Source organism: Dendrobates tinctorius, unplaced genomic scaffold, assembly GCF_039654945.1.
Source record: "Dendrobates tinctorius isolate UK_male_01 unplaced genomic scaffold, ASM3965494v1 ptg000016l, whole genome shotgun sequence".
Lineage (NCBI taxonomy): Eukaryota > Metazoa > Chordata > Amphibia > Anura > Dendrobatidae > Dendrobates > Dendrobates tinctorius.
In genome coordinates, this window is record NW_027361684.1 from 2,797,088 (window position 1) to 2,815,614 (window position 18,527).

The 18,527-nt window shown below is 43.2% G+C and overlaps 1 protein-coding gene across 3 annotated transcripts in view; it reads left to right on the forward strand.

Moving 5' to 3' along the window:
• The window catches only part of ZRSR2 (zinc finger CCCH-type, RNA binding motif and serine/arginine rich 2), a 143,795-nt gene extending 127,819 nt beyond the window's left edge, over nucleotides 1-15,976 (forward strand). For all 3 annotated transcript variants that reach the window (XM_073565261.1, XM_073565262.1, XM_073565263.1), the window contains one exon: nucleotides 11,898-15,976. The gene's annotated coding sequence lies outside the window, so the exon portion shown is untranslated. The remainder of the gene's footprint in view (nucleotides 1-11,897) is intronic.
• The last annotated feature ends 2,551 nt before the right edge of the window (nucleotides 15,977-18,527 follow it).

Sequence of the window (18,527 nt, forward strand, 5' to 3'; positions counted from 1 at the left end):
CTGATCCCATGCTGTCTCATTACCTCACAGCAATGTCACTCTGATCCCATACTATCACATTACCTCACAGCAATGTCACTCTGATCCCATGCTGTCCCATTACCTCACAGTAATGTCACTCTGATCCCATGCTGTCCCATTACCTCACAGCAATGTCGCTCTGATCCCATGCTGTTACATTACCTCACAGCAATGTCACTCTGATCCCATGCTGTCCCATTACCTCACAGCAATGTCGCTCTGATCCCATACTGTCACATTACCTCACAGCAATGTCACTCTGATCCCATGCTGTTACATTACCTCACAGTAATGTCACTCTGATCCCATGCTGTCCCATTACCTCACAGCAATGTCACTCTGATCCCATGCTGTCCCATTACCTCACAGCAATGTCACTCTGATCCCATACTATCACATTACCTCACAGCAATGTCACTCTGATCCCATGCTGTCCCATTACCTCACAGTAATGTCACTCTGATCCCATGCTGTCCCATTACCTCACAGCAATGTCACTCTGATCCCATGCTGTCTCATTACCTCACAGTAATGTCACTCTGATCCCATACTATCACATTACCTCACAGCAATGTCACTCTGATCCCATACTATCACATTACCTCACAGCAATGTCACTCTGATCCCATGCTGTCCCATTACCTCACAGTAATGTCACTCTGATCCCATACTGTCACATTACCTCACAGCAATGTCACTCTGATCCCATGCTGTCACATTACCTCACAGCAATGTCACTCTGATCCCATGCTGTCACATTACCTCACAGCAATGTCACTCTGATCCCATGCTGTTACATTACCTCACAGCAATGTCACTCTGATCCCATGCTGTCCCATTACCTCACAGTAATGTCACTCTGATGCCATGCTGTCCCATTACCTCACAGCAATGTCACTCTGATCCCATACTATCACATTACCTCACAGCAATGTCACTCTGATCCCATGCTGTCCCATTACCTCACAGTAATGTCACTCTGATCCCATACTGTCACATTACCTCACAGCAATGTCACTCTGATCCCATGCTGTCACATTACCTCACAGCAATGTCACTCTGATCCCATGCTGTCTCATTACCTCACAGCAATGTCACTCTGATCCCATACTATCACATTACCTCACAGCAATGACGCTCTGATCCCATGCTGTCACATTACCTCACAGCAATGTCACTCTGATCCCATGCTGTCCCATTACCTCACAGTAATGTCACTCTGATCCCATACTATCACATTACCTCACAGCAATGTCACTCTGATGCCATACTGTCCCATTACCTCACAGCAATGTCACTCTGATGCCATACTGTCCCATTACCTCACAGCAATGTCACTCTGATCCCATACTATCACATTACCTCACAGCAATGTCACTCTGATGCCATGCTGTCCCATTACCTCACAGTAATGTCACTCTGATCCCATGCTGTCCCATTACCTCACAGCAATGTCACTCTGATCCCATGCTGTTACATTACCTCACAGCAATGTCACTCTGATCCCATGCTGTCCCATTACCTCACAGCAATGTCACTCTGATCCCATGCTGTCCCATTACCTCACAGCAATGTCACTCTGATGCCATACTGTCACATTACCTCACAGCAATGTCACTCTGATCCCATGCTGTTACATTACCTCACAGTAATGTCACTCTGATCCCATACTGTCCCATTACCTCACAGTAATGTCACTCTGATCCCATTCTGTCCCATTACCTCACAGTAATGTCACTCTGATCCCATACTATTACATTACCTCACAGCAATGTCACTCTGATCCCATGTTGTCCCATTACCTCATAGCAATGTCACTCTGATCCCATACTGTCCCATTACCTCACAGCAATGTCACTCTGATCCCATGCTGTCTCATTACCTCACAGCAATGTCACTCTGATCCCATACTATCACATTACCTCACAGCAATGTCACTCTGATCCTATGCTGTCTCATTACCTCACAGCAATGTCACTCTGATCCCATACTATCACATTACCTCACAGCAATGACGCTCTGATCCCATGCTGTCACATTACCTCACAGCAATGTCACTCTGATCCCATGTTGTCCCATTACCTCACAGTAAAGTCACTCTGATCCCATAATATCACATTACCTCACAGCAATGTCACTCTGATCCCATGCTGTCTCATTACCTCACAGCAATGTCACTCTGATCCCATACTATCACATTACCTCACAGCAATGTCACTCTGATCCCATACTATCACATTACCTCACAGCAATGTCACTCTGATGCCATGATGTCCCATTACCTCACAGTAATGTCACTCTGATCCCATGCTGTCCCATTACCTCACAGCAATGTCACTCTGATCCCATGCTGTTACATTACCTCACAGTAATGTCACTCTGATCCCATACTGTCCCATTACCTCACAGTAATGTCACTCTGATCCCATGCTGTCCCATTACCTCACAGTAATGTCACTCTGATCCCATACTATTACATTACCTCACAGCAATGTCACTCTGATCCCATGCTGTCCCATTACCTCACAGCAATGTCACTCTGATCCCATACTGTCCCATTACCTCACAGCAATGTCACTCTGATCCCATACTATCACATTACCTCACAGCAATGTCACTCTGATCCCATGCTGTCTCATTACCTCACAGCAATGTCACTCTGATCCCATACTATCACATTACCTCACAGCAATGACGCTCTGATCCCATGCTGTCACATTACCTCACAGCAATGTCACTCTGATCCCATGCTGTCCCATTACCTCACAGCAATGTCACTCTGATCCCATACTATCACATTACCTCACAGCAATGTCACTCTGATGCCATACTGTCCCATTACCTCACAGCAATGTCACTCTGATCCCATACTATCACATTACCTCACAGCAATGTCACTCTGATCCCATGCTGTCTCATTACCTCACAGCAATGTCACTCTGATCCCATACTATCACATTACCTCACAGCAATGTCACTCTGATCCCATGCTGTCTCATTACCTCACAGCAATGTCACTCTGATCCCATGCTGTCCCATTACCTCACAGTAATGTCACTCTGATCCCATACTATAACATTACCTCACAGCAATGTCACTCTGATCCCATACTATCACATTACCTCACAGTAATGTCACTCTGATCCCATGCTGTCCCATTACCTCACAGTAATGTCACTCTGATGCCATGCTGTCCCATTACCTCACAGCAATGTCACTCTGATGCCATGCTGTCACATTACCTCACAGCAATGTCACTCTGATCCCATGCTGTCACATAACCTCACAGCAATGTCACTCTGATCCCATACTATCACATTACCTCACAGCAATGTCACTCTGATCCCATGCTGTCCCATTACCTCACAATAATGTCACTCTGATCCCATACTGTCACATTACCTCACAGCAATGTCACTCTGATCCCATGCTGTCACATTACCTCACAGCAATGTCACTCTGATCCCATGCTGTCACATTACCTCACAGCAATGTCACTCTGATCCCATGCTGTTACATTACCTCACAGCAATGTCACTCTGATCCCATGCTGTCCCATTACCTCACAGCAATGTCGCTCTGATCCCATACTATCACATTACCTCACAGTAATGTCACTCTGATCCCATACTGTCCCATTACCTCACAGTAATGTCACTCTGATCCCATGCTGTCCCATTACCTCACAGTAATGTCACTCTGATCCCATGCTGTCCCATTACCTCACAGCAATGTCACTCTGATCCCATGCTGTCCCATTACCTCACAGCAATGTCACTCTGATCCCATGCTGTCCCATTACCTCACAGCAATGTCACTCTGATCCCATGCTGTCCCATTACCTCACAGCAATGTCACTCTGATGCCATACTGTCACATTACCTCACAGCAATGTCACTCTGATCCCATGCTGTTACATTACCTCACAGTAATGTCACTCTGATCCCATACTGTCCCATTACCTCACAGTAATGTCACTCTGATCCCATGCTGTCCCATTACCTCACAGTAATGTCACTCTGATCCCATGCTGTCCCATTACCTCACAGTAATGTCACTCTGATGCTATACTGTCACATTACCTCACAGCAATGTCACTCTGATCCCATGCTGTTACATTACCTCACAGTAATGTCACTCTGATCCCATACTGTCCCATTACCTCACAGTAATGTCACTCTGATCCCATGCTGTCCCATTACCTCACAGTAATGTCACTCTGATCCCATACTGTCACATTACCTCACAGCAATGTCACTCTGATGCCATGCTGTCACATTACCTCACAGTAATGTCACTCTGATCCCATGCTGTTACATTACCTCACAGCAATGTCACTCTGATCCCATGCTGTCTCATTACCTCACAGCAATGTCACTCTGATGCCATGCTGTCTCATTACCTCACAGCAATGTCACTCTGATCCCATACTATCACATTACCTCACAGCAATGACGCTCTGATCCCATGCTGTCACATTACCTCACAGTAATGTCGCTCTGATCCCATGCTGTCCCATTACCTCACAGCAATGTCACTCTGATCCCATGCTGTCTCATTACCTCACAGCAATGTCACTCTGATCCCATACTGTCTCATTACCTCACAGCAATGTCACTCTGATGCCATGCTGTCCCATTACCTCACAGCAATGTCACACTGATCCCATGCTGTTACATTACCTCACAGCAATGTCACTCTGATCCCATGCTGTCCCATTACCTCACAGCAATGTCACTCTGATCCCATACTGTCCCATTACCTCACAGCAATGTCACTCTGATCCCATGCTGTCTCATTACCTCACAGCAATGTCACTCTGATCCCATACTATCACATTACCTCACAGCAATGTCACTCTGATCCCATGCTGTCTCATTACCTCACAGCAATGTCACTCTGATCCCATACTATCACATTACCTCACAGCAATGACGCTCTGATCCCATGCTGTCACATTACCTCACAGCAATGTCACTCTGATCCCATACTATCACATTACCTCACAGCAATGTCACTCTGATCCCATACTATCACATTACCTCACAGCAATGTCACTCTGATCCCATGCTGTCCCATTACCTCACAGCAATGTCACTCTGATGCCATACTGTCCCATTACCTCACAGCAATGTCACTCTGATCCCATACTATCACATTACCTCACAGCAATGTCACTCTGATCCCATGCTGTCTCATTACCTCACAGCAATGTCACTCTGATCCCATACTATCACATTACCTCACAGCAATGACGCTCTGATCCCATGCTGTCACATTACCTCACAGCAATGTCACTCTGATCCCATACTATCACATTACCTCACAGCAATATCACTCTGATCCCATACTATCACATTACCTCACAGCAATGTCACTCTGATCCCATGCTGTCTCATTACCTCACAGCAATGTCACTCTGATCCCATACTATCACATTACCTCACAGCAATGTCACTCTGATCCCATGCTGTCACATTACCTCACAGCAATGTCACTCTGATCCCATACTGTCACATTACCTCACAGCAATGTCACTCTGATCCCATGCTGTCTCATTACCTCACAGCAATGTCACTCTGATCCCATACTATCACATTACCTCACAGCAATGTCGCTCTGATCCCATGCTGTCACATTACCTCACAGCAATGTCGCTCTGATCCCATGCTGTCTCATTACCTCACAGCAATGTCACTCTGATCCCATGCTGTCACATTACCTCACAGCAATGTCGCTCTGATCCCATGCTGTCTCATTACCTCACAGCAATGTCACTCTGATCCCATGTTGTCACATTACCTCACAGCAATGTCACTCTGATCCCATGCTGTCCCATTACCTCACAGCAATGTCACTCTGATCCCATGCTGTCACATTACCTCACAGCAATGTCACTCTGATCCCATACTGTCCCATTACCTCACAGCAATGTCACTCTGATCCCATGCTGTCCCATTACCTCACAGCAATGTCACTCTGATCCCATACTGTCACATTACCTCACAGCAATGTCGCTCTGATCCCATGCTGTCCCATTACCTCACAGCAATGTCACTCTGATACCATGCTGTCACATTACCTCACAGTAATGTCACTCTGATCCCATGCTGTCCCATTACCTCACAGCAATGTCACTCTGATCCCATGCTGTCCCATTACCTCACAGCAATGTCACTCTGATCCCATGCTGTCACATTACCTCACAGCAATGTCACACTGATCCCATGCTGTCCCATTACCTCACAGTAATGTCACTCTGATCGCATGCTGTCCCATTACCTCACAGTAATGTCACTCTGATTCCATGCTGTCCCATTACCTCACAGCAATGTCACTCTGATCCCATACTGTCACATTACCTCACAGTAATGTCACTCTGATCCCATGCTGTCCCATTACCTCACAGTAATGTCACTCTGATCCCATGCTGTCCCATTACCTCACAGTAATGTCACTCTGATCCCATGCTGTCCCATTACCTCACAGCAATGTCACTCTGATCCCATGCTGTCCCATTACCTCACAGCAATGTCACTCTGATCCCATGCTGTCACATTACCTCACAGCAATGTCACACTGATCCCATGCTGTCCCATTACCTCACAGTAATGTCACTCTGATCGCATGCTGTCCCATTACCTCACAGTAATGTCACTCTGATTCCATGCTGTCCCATTACCTCACAGCAATGTCACTCTGATCGCATGCTGTCACATTACCTCACAGCAATGTCACTCTGATCGCATGCTGTCACGTTACCTCACAGGATTGCTGTTCTGATCCCATGATGTTGCGTGGCTGAAAAAAAGAACATATCGCTGTGCTCTGTGAAAGTGTAAATGTTGCGCATGTGCAAAGTTCCATTGCCATGTCGCGCGCAAACTATTTCCGCTAAATCTGTGCTTTATAAGCCAAATAACACTTCTTCACTTCCAAGTCCTGAGATGTGTCCAAACTGTAGTTTTGGCCCATATATATTGCCACGCTTTGGTGAATTTGTTTTACAAATTGGGGATCCATTTTCTCCTTTTGAAAATGGAAAAAATTGGGCCAGAACAACATGGGCAAACACTTGGCAAATAAGATTTAATGAAGATAAATGTAATGTACCTAAGACGGAGTAATCCTAATGCTGCATTAGATGGGAGTACAGAACAGGAGAAGGACTTGGGTATTCTGGTTACAAGTAAGCTGAGCAGTAGTACTCAATGTCAGGCAGCAGCAGCAAAAGCAAACAAGATTTTAGGATGTATAAAAAGAGAGAGAAAATCCAGCGATCACAACATATTATTACACCTTTATAAATCACTGGTGAGGCCACATCTAGAATATGGGATCCAGATTTGGGCTCCCCATTTTAAAAAGGATATTCAGAAGTTAGAATCAGTTCAAAGGCGGGCAACTAGATTATTACAAGGGATGGAAGGCCTCATATGATGAGAGGTTGCATTACATTACATTTATCTACATTAAATCTCATTTGCCAAGTGTTTGTCCATGTTCTGTCCTTAGGTATCCTAAGGCGAACTCAGGGAGGCCGGAAACCTCCCGTGGAGCAGAAGGGCTCCTAAAAATTTAGGGGGAAAATGGGGGTGGGTCTCATGGTCGGAATATACTTACATATCCGGTGGTGGCGGTGGTCACGGTTCCGATGCAGCCTCCCTTCCCAGGATGGTGCGGCAGTGGCGGGGCTCCACCGGCATTTCATGAAAGCCCCGCAGCTCTGTTGCTGTGATGCGGTGCCTTGGCTTCCAGGAATATGGCCACCGGGGGCAGGCGCATGCTCAGATTCAAATCTCGTCCCTAGATCTCGTTGCAGAGCGATCTGAATCTGAGCATGCGCCGCCCCCCAGCGGCCATATTCCCGGAGCCATCACATTGCAGCAATGGAGCTGCGAGGCTTTGACAAAATGCCGGTGGAGGCCTGCACGCAGCACAGAGCGGCGCTTCCACTGCCCCAGCACAGAGCACCGCCACCACACCAACCTGGACCACTGAACGACTCCTGTGACCACTCCTCCACCTGTGCCGATCCTTTCCCTGGTAAGCTGAATACGGATTGTAAGACGGACCCCCATTTGACACATTATTTCTTTTTCCCCTATTTTCCTTCTGAAAATTTGGGGTGTGTCTTATCGTCCGAAAAATACAGTACTTATTCCTTCCAAAGACCATACTGAGGACTAGGGGGCACTCATTACGGGTGGAAGAAAGGATATTTTAACAGCTAAACAGGAAAGGGTTCTTTACAGTTAGAGCAGTCAGAATGTGGAATGCCGACCACAAGAGGTAGTAATGGCAGATGCTAGAAAAGCATCTAAATAAGGGCTGGACGATTTCCTCAGTACGCATAACATTGCGGGTTATACCTAGATTAGTGACAAAATGTACAATTGGTGGAGAAAGGTTGAACTTGATGGACTGAGGTCTTTTTTTCAACCTACGTAATTATGTAACGTTTTAGTGGAGAAAATATATTTTTTTTTTCAATGCCCAATTCTTTTAAATTCTTCTGAGGTCAAAATGCTCATCACGCCCCTAGAAGAACTCCTTGGAGAGAGTAGTTTCAAAAATGGGGGTCACTTGTTGTCTGTTTCTGCTTTGTTGGTCTTTCAGGGACTCTGCAAATGCAGCATAGCATCCACAATCTATTTTAGTCAAATTCACGCTTCAAAAATGACTCCTTCCCTTCCGAGCCCTCCTGTATGTCTAAATAGTAGCTCCTGACCACAAATGGGATATTAACACGTTACGAGAAATTGTGCAACAAATCGTGGGATCTATTTTTCTCCGCTTACCACTTGTCAAAATGATAAATTTGGAGCTGAATGAACATTTCAGTGTCTAAATTTTTTTTTTTTTCTTTGCACTTTGTCTTCATTCCTGTGGGGTTAACAAAATCACTGATTACTTTCAGAGGTGCTATGAGGAGTTCCCCAAAGTCACTACAAAAGTCAGTATGTTTCTAAAAAAAAAAATAAAAAGTTTTGGAAAGTTGATTGAAACTATGAACAATTGCTTTTCTATTTTAATATCCTGAAAAAAAACAACCTAAAAAGAACATTGTAAATATTTTAGTAAAATGATGGTGACATAAAGTAGATATATTGGAAATGTTATTTGTTCTCTTTTTTATGCGGAATCTGGCTTAAGGGCATATAATTTCAAAGTTTGAAAATTGCTAATTTTCCAGAATTCCCAGCAAATTTAAGATGTTTTCATAAATAAGCAAAACATATTGCCCTACGTTTATCACTAGCCTAAAGTACGTTTTTTTTTTTTTGTAAAACAAACTTAAGAATCAATGGATAGTTAGAATTGTTTCCAAATTATTACAACAGAAAGTGATAGGTCAGATTGAAAAAAAAATTGGGCATGGTCACCAAGGCTAAAACTAACTGGCTGGAGGTAGTGATGAGCGAACGTGCTCTGCTAAGGTGTTATCTGAGCACGCTCGGGTCTTAATCGAGTAGTTTCGGCATGCTCGAAAAATATGGTCTAGATCCTTCGGTTGCATATATCTCACGGCTGTTCGACAGCAGCAACACATGCAGGGATTGACTGTTTGTATAGGCAACTCCCGGCATGTGTTGTGGCTGTCAAACAGCCGGGAGACATGCAGCCGTGGGGACTCGAGCATAGTATATCCGGGCACACTCGCTCATCACTAGCTGGAGTGAAGGGGTGAAGTGTTTGGGCTATGAAATTTTTCTTATTATGGTTCCTGTTCAAGAAAATATTTCTCTTCAGCTTTATATCTGTAAACCCCGGCTGGCGCCCATCTTGGCTACATACGTAGGACGGCAGAGGTCACAATCCGCTCACTATAGATAAGGAAAGAGAAATGTTCTGTTTCACTGGTCATTTCATGGCTTATAAGAAGCGTCCTGGCTTTATACTGCACATCAAACCCCTGGGAGGAAATCCTGACAAACGGCAAATCTATCGGCTCTTCTTTTGGCGTTCTAAGAGATTAGCTATAAAGGATTACACAGGACTGCGGCTCCACATCACACACACCGCATCCAGCCTTCGCCATTACAGTCACTCATTAAAATCCTCGTCCTCTTTGTTTTCTGCCTTTTACAGTACAGAGAAATAATAGATACATACGTACATCCGTCTTTATAAAAGAGCTGGCGGATTTCAGCGCTGCAGCTAATAATGGCCGAAATCTCACAGCACATGAACTTCCTTTGAACTAAGATACAAGTAAGATCCATTATTGAAGGCTCTGCGGCTGTTCAGCTATAGAAACTGTAATAGGAATGTTTCACAGAGTTAAAAAAAAAAAAAGGACAAAAATAAAATCTTCAGTTTCTTTTATGTTAAAAAAACAAAAAACGTGTCCAGTCGTAGAGAAGTATTTACGGAAGAAAAATACAAAAATAGTAAGTCTTTAAAGGAAAAAAAAGTATGAAAGTACCCTAAATAAATTGTTTATTAGTCTCATGGATTTTGTATTTTATGTACTAAGGTCTTCTCAAATGAAAGTAGGGTGTAGTAATAACAGCTTGTCCAGCTCAATTTTTTTTTTTTAAATGGTAAAACCAGTCTCCTCCTGGCCTGGCGGTTTCCTTACATCCTCACTGCTTTGTACTCACTGGTAGAGGAAACAAGGAGCCCAGTGGGGGACCCTGGTAAATCTTTGAACAGTAGCAGGCGATTGGTAAGGATGGGGTTTGTATGCTTTTGTGTTAAAGGCAATGATGAACCTGGTAAAAAAACAAAAAACGGTTATCTACTTTACTATGTCCCTGAAGTTCCCATAGATTAGTGCTCTTCGAGATGTTGCGGAATTGCACCTCCCAGAACATATTGACACCCACGGGCAATGCTGATTGTTATAGCTGGAGAGCCACAGTTAAAAACCCACTAGTATAATACATAAAATTAATCCAGCTCACCATATGACATATCCTTTGCTTCCACACTTAGAAACTTTTATATTTGAGGCTCTGAACAAGCAATCATTGGGAAAAGAACAAACCTTGTTCCTTATTCTTTTCCAATAAATAATACTTCGATCTCTAAGACTTATCTCGTGCTGCACCAGTTTTCTGGAATGCACTACCCCAGTCAATCTGATTAATACCTAGTCCCCACATTTTTAAGTGCGTTCTAAAACACATCTCTTTAGACAGGCTTATCACCTCACTTATCTAGCTCTCCACTCTTCTCCCTTTCTAAATTTTCCTCTGAATCTGGATCTTGTATTCATGTTCCAACATCCTCCATGCACTGTGCTTATACAGATACTGGATGATGACTGGTTCAGCCCGGATGGATATAGATGTTTGCTTATATCTCATTTTGTTTTTCTTCTTCCGTATTTTCCACCTTTTAGGGTAGGTGCACACTGTCAGTAAACGCTGCGTAAATCAGCAGTGTCCAGATGTTACGGCATAGTGGATGAGATTTCAAGAAATCCTGTGCCCACTATGCGAGAACCGACACCCTGCAGAGACGGACCTGCGGTGCATCTTTCCAGACCGCAGCATGTCTATTTATCTAGCGGAGATGCAAGCCTTTGCAAGATAAATCTCACGTACAATGTATTGGATGCGGTGATTCCGCACAGTTCAATGACCACATGTGGATTCTCCAGCATTCAATAGCTGGCCAATAGCGCATATGTGCTGCATCCAAAGCGCTGCCAATTACTGACCATGTGCACATACCCTTGCAATGCAACGCAACTATTAATATAAAGGTGGTGCCACATTCCTACATATAGGCTATTAGCCCTGTCTGGGGGAAGGAGAGTGACCATTTAATCCAGCCTTGGTTGTCACTGTGTAAAATCCTGACAATGCTGTGTTTCTCTTCTTGCACATTTCTTAAAGTTGAGACTTTTCGTGTCTGTTTTGCAGGTTTGATGTGATCACGTTAAAAAACTGGGGATTCTGTTCTGGCATCTATCTATGGATACAGTGTATCCGCATTAGGAGAACGATTGTGACCCTCCTCGGCTGTGATGACAGAATGGCGTCATCTTCAGGGCTTCATTTCAGTTCTTCCAATCCAGTCAAAAGGAGGCGATTATTTATAAACTGTGTGTTTTGAGAAGTACATGGAAAAGCTTTTTTTTTATGTGAAAGTATAAATATTTTTTAATAAAAATGTAAAATTTGTTGAGCAGAAATGTATTGCCATTGTTTGGGGAAAGCACATTCTCGAGCGATCGTTACACAGAGAACCACTCCAGTTTAGGATGGTATGAACAAAATACTGGACTTGAAAGCTTTAAAGGGGTTATCTGGTCTTCTGATGGCGTGCGCACCGCATACTGCCAGGATTCTCCAGTATTGGCAGCGATAGCAGGTGGTCATGCGACCTCATACATGTGATTGCGTGATTCTGGTCATAATCTGACTAAACGTGCACGGCCTCACTCAATTCACTTGCATTTCAAGTGCCATATTTGCGATTATGCTTGGCATCCCGGAAACTTATCACAAGACCAGGTCACTAGAGATGAGCGAACCCGAATTAAAAGTTAGGGGTTCGTACCGGAAGTCTGTTGCAATGTTTGGAGATCTGGGGGAAGTCCTGGACGAGAGAGAGACAGAGGAGATATTTTCCAGCTCAAAAGTCCGGATCACTCATTGTTTTCATTGGGAAACGGGTTCTGGTTGAAGTTCTGGAATAGGTCTGGTACCTGGACCGAACTTTTGGAATAAAGTTCGGGTTAGGTACAAGAACCCCCGAACTTCCATGAGTCCGCTACATCCCTAAGCTCATTTGTTACTGACAAACTTGCTCACTTTTTCCTCTTCTTTGCCGGTCGTAACGTTGTCCTGTACTCCATATACAGTTCTTACTAATAAATACTTGTTCCTATGGACACTTGACATGTGGGAAGATCTCTTCTATGAAAACTCATCACATTTTGAGATTTTCTTATTTCAAGTACCATTACACCTTAGTGGCACCAAAATTGTCATAATTTTACCAAAATTTTGTTTTAGAGTCAAAACCACATTCCTGATTGTGAACACTGGGGTAAAAGGCATAGGTCTGAGGTCATGTGACCATAGTCATAAGAGAGAGCTATAACGTTCATACAGCAAGTCAGTGTGGAGCTTACACCTAAAGGGATTGTCAACATGTACTAAATAAAAGAAAAAGTATTTAAATTAGAGCAAATTGCACCAATTTACACCAAACATTCAGGTACAGATCCATGAAGACCAGCGTGATTCACACCTGTCTTGAGGGGACATCCTCCGGATTCATGAAGAGGTCCACGCCTCTGACAAGTGGCGTGCTCCTCCTTCAGGTACTGGGGTGACGCAGGGAACGTCACAGCTCGTTATGTAGGAGATGGGCTGTGGCGTCACACCCCAACTTAGTACATTTCATTGGAGCTGGAAGAATCTGGCGTGAAGATGAGAAAAGTTGCCATTTTGCCAACATTATTGCTAAAAATTTTGTATTTCGGTTGCGCCTAATTTTTGCAACTTTTAAAAGCTTTTAATTTACACCAGAATTCTGGCTTGAAAGCTTTGGCTAATGGGGAGCTAAGTGTGTGCCGGGTGTCTGTCAGCACAAAGTAAGTGTTCAAACCAAGCACAGGTGCTCTGTTCGTCCCCGGTATGGCCACATATTTCAGGTCACCTTCCCACTCACTTATGTTTATCTCTGCCTTCCTTCCTTTTCCAGCTTAGACTTTACAGGAGTCAGAGACAAGAAGAAAGATGGAAAACACGTAGGTGGGAAGGTGCACAGAACATTTTGGCCACGTCATGACTGCGCCTAGTGGCTGGTTTCTAACAATCGTTTTATTCTGCCAGACTTCCTTAATTTGTGGTGTATGCAGCTTCAATGAGGCTTATATATTGCTGTTATTGGCTTCTGTGCTCTGACTGAAGATGTGAGATGTTCATCCCACATCTATCAAACATTTTTGGCATATCCTGTGAGTGCCAGCAATGCCTGATAATTCACGACATTCTTTCCCTGACACGACAACTTAGAGAGGGCCACGGTCTCGCTGCTCTTACACTGAAGAATCTCATCTACTTTGGATCTGGGGGCAGCAAATCTAACCCAAAATCTAGTTTGCAAACCTGAGTAATCTAAAGCATGCTGTGGATTTGCCAATGAAATTTGCTAAAAAAAAAAAAAAAAAATACAGTGGGGAAAAAAGTATTTGATACATTGCTGATTTTTCACGTTTTCCCACCTACAAAGAATGAAGAGGTCTAATTTTTATCGTACGCACACTTCCAACTGTGAGAGAATCTAAAAACCAGAAAATCACATTGTATGATTTTTAATAATTAAATTGGATTTTATTGCATGAAATAAGTATTTGATCACCTACCAACCAGCAAGAATTCTGGCTCTCACAGACCTGTTAAAGAAAAACGAAGCCCTCCTACTCTGCACTCAGTACCTGTATTAACTGCATCTGTTTGAACTCGTTATCTGTATAAAAGACACCTGTCCACACACTCAATAACACTCCAACCAATCCACCATGGCCAAGACCAAAGAGCCGTCTAATGACACCAGGGACAAAACTGTAGACCTGCACTAGGCTGAGATGGGCTACATGACAACAGGCAAGCAGCTTGGTGAGAAGGCAACAACTGTTGGCACAATTATTACAAAATGGAAGATACACATGATGACTGTCAATCTTCCTCGGTCTGGGGCTCCATGCAATATCTCGCCTCATGGGTTAAGGATGATTCTGAGAAAGGTCAGGAATCGGCCCAGAACTAGATGGGAGGACCTGGTCAATGAATTTAAGAGAGCTGGGACCACAGGCTCAAACATTACCATTAGTAACAAACTACGCCATCATGGTTTAAAATCCTGTAGGGCACACAAGGTCCCCCTGCTCACACCAGCACATGTCCTGGACCGTTTGAAGTTCACCAGTGACCATCTGGATGATCCAGAGGAGGCATGGAAGAAGGTTATGTGGTCAGATGAGACCAAAATAGAACATTTTGTTATCAACTCCACTCCGCCGTGTTTGGAGAAAGGAGGATGAGTACAACCCGAAAAACATCCCAACTGTGAAGCATGGTTGGGGAAACCTCATTCTTTGAGGGTGTTTTTCTGCAAAGGGGTAAGGAAGACTGCACCATATTGAAAAGAGGATGGATTGGATCATGTATAGCGAGATTTTGGCTAATAACCTCCTTCCCTCAGAGCATTGAAGATGGGTCATGGTTGGGTCTTCCATGACAATGACTCGCAACACACAGCCAGTGCAACTAAGGAATGGCTACGCAAGAGGCATTTCAAGGTCCTGGAGTGGCCTAGACAGTTTCCAGACCTGAACCCAATAGAAAATCTCTGGTGGGAGCTAAAATTCATTGTTGGCAAGCGACAGCCCCAAAACCTGAAAGATCTGGAGAAGATCTGTATGGAGGAATGGACCAAAATCCCTGCTGCTGTGTGGTCAAGAACTACAGGAAACGTCTGATCTCTTTATTTGCAAACAAAGGTTTCTGTGCCAAATAATAAGTTCTGTTTTTCTATTGTACCAAATACTTATTTCATACAATAAAATGCAAATTCATTATGTAAGAATCATACAATGGGATTTCCTAGATTTTTTTTTTTCTTTAATTCTGTGTCTCACAGTTGAAGTCCATTCTTTGTAGGTGGGAAAATTAGCAAAATTGGTAATGTATCAAATACTTATTTTCCCCACTGTATATATTTCTTCAATCTGAAAACATATCATTAGGATGCATCTGAAGTTATCTCAGTACGTAGTTTTATATGATTGTAATTATTCACTCTAAATAAAGACAAAACATGGAATAAAAATGTTTTAGTTTATTACTAACGAAGTGACACGTAACACAGACAACAGGGACACAGGTTATTAGTCACGATTACAACAAGGCTCAACCGGCAAAGCACAAAAAGATGACAAACGGTAAATCAAAGGAAAAAAAAACTGCAAACATCAAGCCATATCTGATGGGCATTTCAAGCACCAGGTGCCAATAACACCACATTGCACCCAGTATGCAAGGGACAACTGAAACCCCCTTCAAATATGGTCCTAATATTATATCCAATGCTACATTACATTTTTATTTTGTCTTTTTTTAGCTTTTTAGATGGTTATCATAAATAGGATGGTGTCTTTCATTACTGTCAAATGCTATAAATGCTTAATGTAAAATCTTATACATCAAGTTAGAAAGCATACGTAATTGTTGCGGTAATGAAGGATGTCAAACACCTGTCACCAAGTCAGAAGTGGGCAACTTTTACGCCGGGATCATACATGCGAGGAATACGGCCGAGTCTTGCATGTCAATACCCGGCACTCAGATCGGAGCGTGCAGCCGCATAGCAATACATGGAGCCACACGCTCCGCTCCTGAGTGCCGGCGGCAGTGCCGGGTATTAACTTGCGAGACTTGGCCGTATTCCTCGCATGTGTGATCCGAGCCATACTCTTATTTTCTTCCAGTGGAGCTCCCGAGCATTCAGTTTTTTCCATTTTAATAATTCGCCTATACGGATCCTGTGAGCCGCATCCCCTTAGAAAAGACTATAATAATTGGCATGTTAAGTACACTAAATAAAAGTTCCATATTTGTTAGACTTTTCAAAAGTTAAAAAAGAAAAAGGAATAGTCCGGGAGGCAGCAAGAATAAAATAAAATCCAAAAAACTGGTCACGCTTGACATTGTGACAAATCCATTTAAAGGGGTTTGTCACCAAGAGTGCCAATTCTCAGTCTCAAGGGAAAAAATGTAAATCAATAGTGCACTGATTATTAATGTCTACTGTACGAAGATCACTGGTACCGGTAACAATGGAGTTCTGACGACTGCCACCTGCGTCCACTATACAAATGTACACATGGAGGTCGCTGCCTTGTGAGCTGACAGCTTATGGCTTTTCGCGATGCCACCACTTGGTGTTTCCTTGGCGTTGCTGTGTGGCATCATTTAGAGATGATTATGCAGCTAACACTAAGAACACGCCATTAAACAAAATGTCTAGTATGTAACAGCAATGAACAAACAGAAACCGCCGACTACACACTACACAAACAGATGAGAAGCTCCAGCGTTTCTGGCTTAAAGGACATAAAATGAAGAAAAAAAAAACACCCTGTAATATTCAGCCATTTTTGTGCCTTCACAGACCACACCCTAATACATAAAGTACTTCAGTAGTATTGAAAGCAGGATAATATTTTTTCAATTTTTTTTTTTTACACTCATTGAATACAACAACTTTCCCATCTTCCAAAAAAAAGAAGAATTTACAGATGCCATGTAACAGCACGATGCAACTTTTCCATTGCTGAAATGTAAGACCAACCGTCATTGTAGAAAATAGAAGGGGTACTTAGGCCAATACCAATCTGGGAGGGCACCATGTCACCTTAACCACTGGTCGGCTGAAATCCTAATAAATCACCCCGTAAACTTTAGGAGCAACTTTTCATAGAACTCTTCTTAGGGTAACAAGGAACCAGTGAATGGCAGCGTAAGCCGGACTTTATAGTAACATTACAGGACCAGGTCTATATAATGGTCAAATGTGCAGATGCCATATTAAGGAAATCAGCATTTACGCACAAGGTTTAAAAACCTCGACATTCTAATGGGATCACTTTTAATAAAGAGGCCGTTAGTCACTCATTCTTCAACATAAAACAGAAATATCACAAAACTCATAAAATACAATTTATACAATGGTACATTTTGTGACTTTAAGTCTGGCCTAATATAAAAGTTAAGTTTTAAACTATTTCCAACATCTTAAAATGGGATTCCCGTAGATATCAGCAAAAAAAAAAAAAATCTGCTTTTTTCACATAAATATCACCGCTATTATCGATTGCCTGTGTCTGATGCTGCAACGTAGCCCATAATCACTTAAGCACTGTAATATCAGACAAGAGCTATCGACAGAAGTGGGGTGGAAAGCCCTTTAAAAAAAAAATTATATATATATAACCTGGTTTGGGTCAAATAGTAGATTAAGGGTATGTTCAGACCGCGCTGCTTTTGTGCGCAATTTTCTGAAATCATAGTTACAAAAAAATGCATAGTTTCTGCAGCGATTTGCAAAAGAATGAGGCAAAAAGGCGTCTGTTTTAGGGTGTGTGCAGACGCTGCGGAATCCGCTGCGGATTAATCCGCACGGATTTTGCAAAAACCGCAGATAATCCGCAGGTCAAAAGACCTGCGGATTATCTGCGGTTTTGCCTGCGGTTTGGTCCTGCGGATTCACCATCTCCACAATGGTGGAGATAGGAACCCGCTGCGGATTCCGCAGAAAGAATTGACATGTTAATTCTTTCTGCGGTTTCAAAACCGCAGCAAATCCGCGCGGATTTTTCCGCAACGTCTACACAGCGTTTTTTTTGTACCATTCATTTGAATGGTACTGTACACCGCAGCTAAAACTGCTGCGGAAACGCAGCGGAATCCGCAGCGTACACACATACCCTAACAGCTATTACAGAAAACTGAGGCCAAAAAGTGCAGCACAATCCCGTC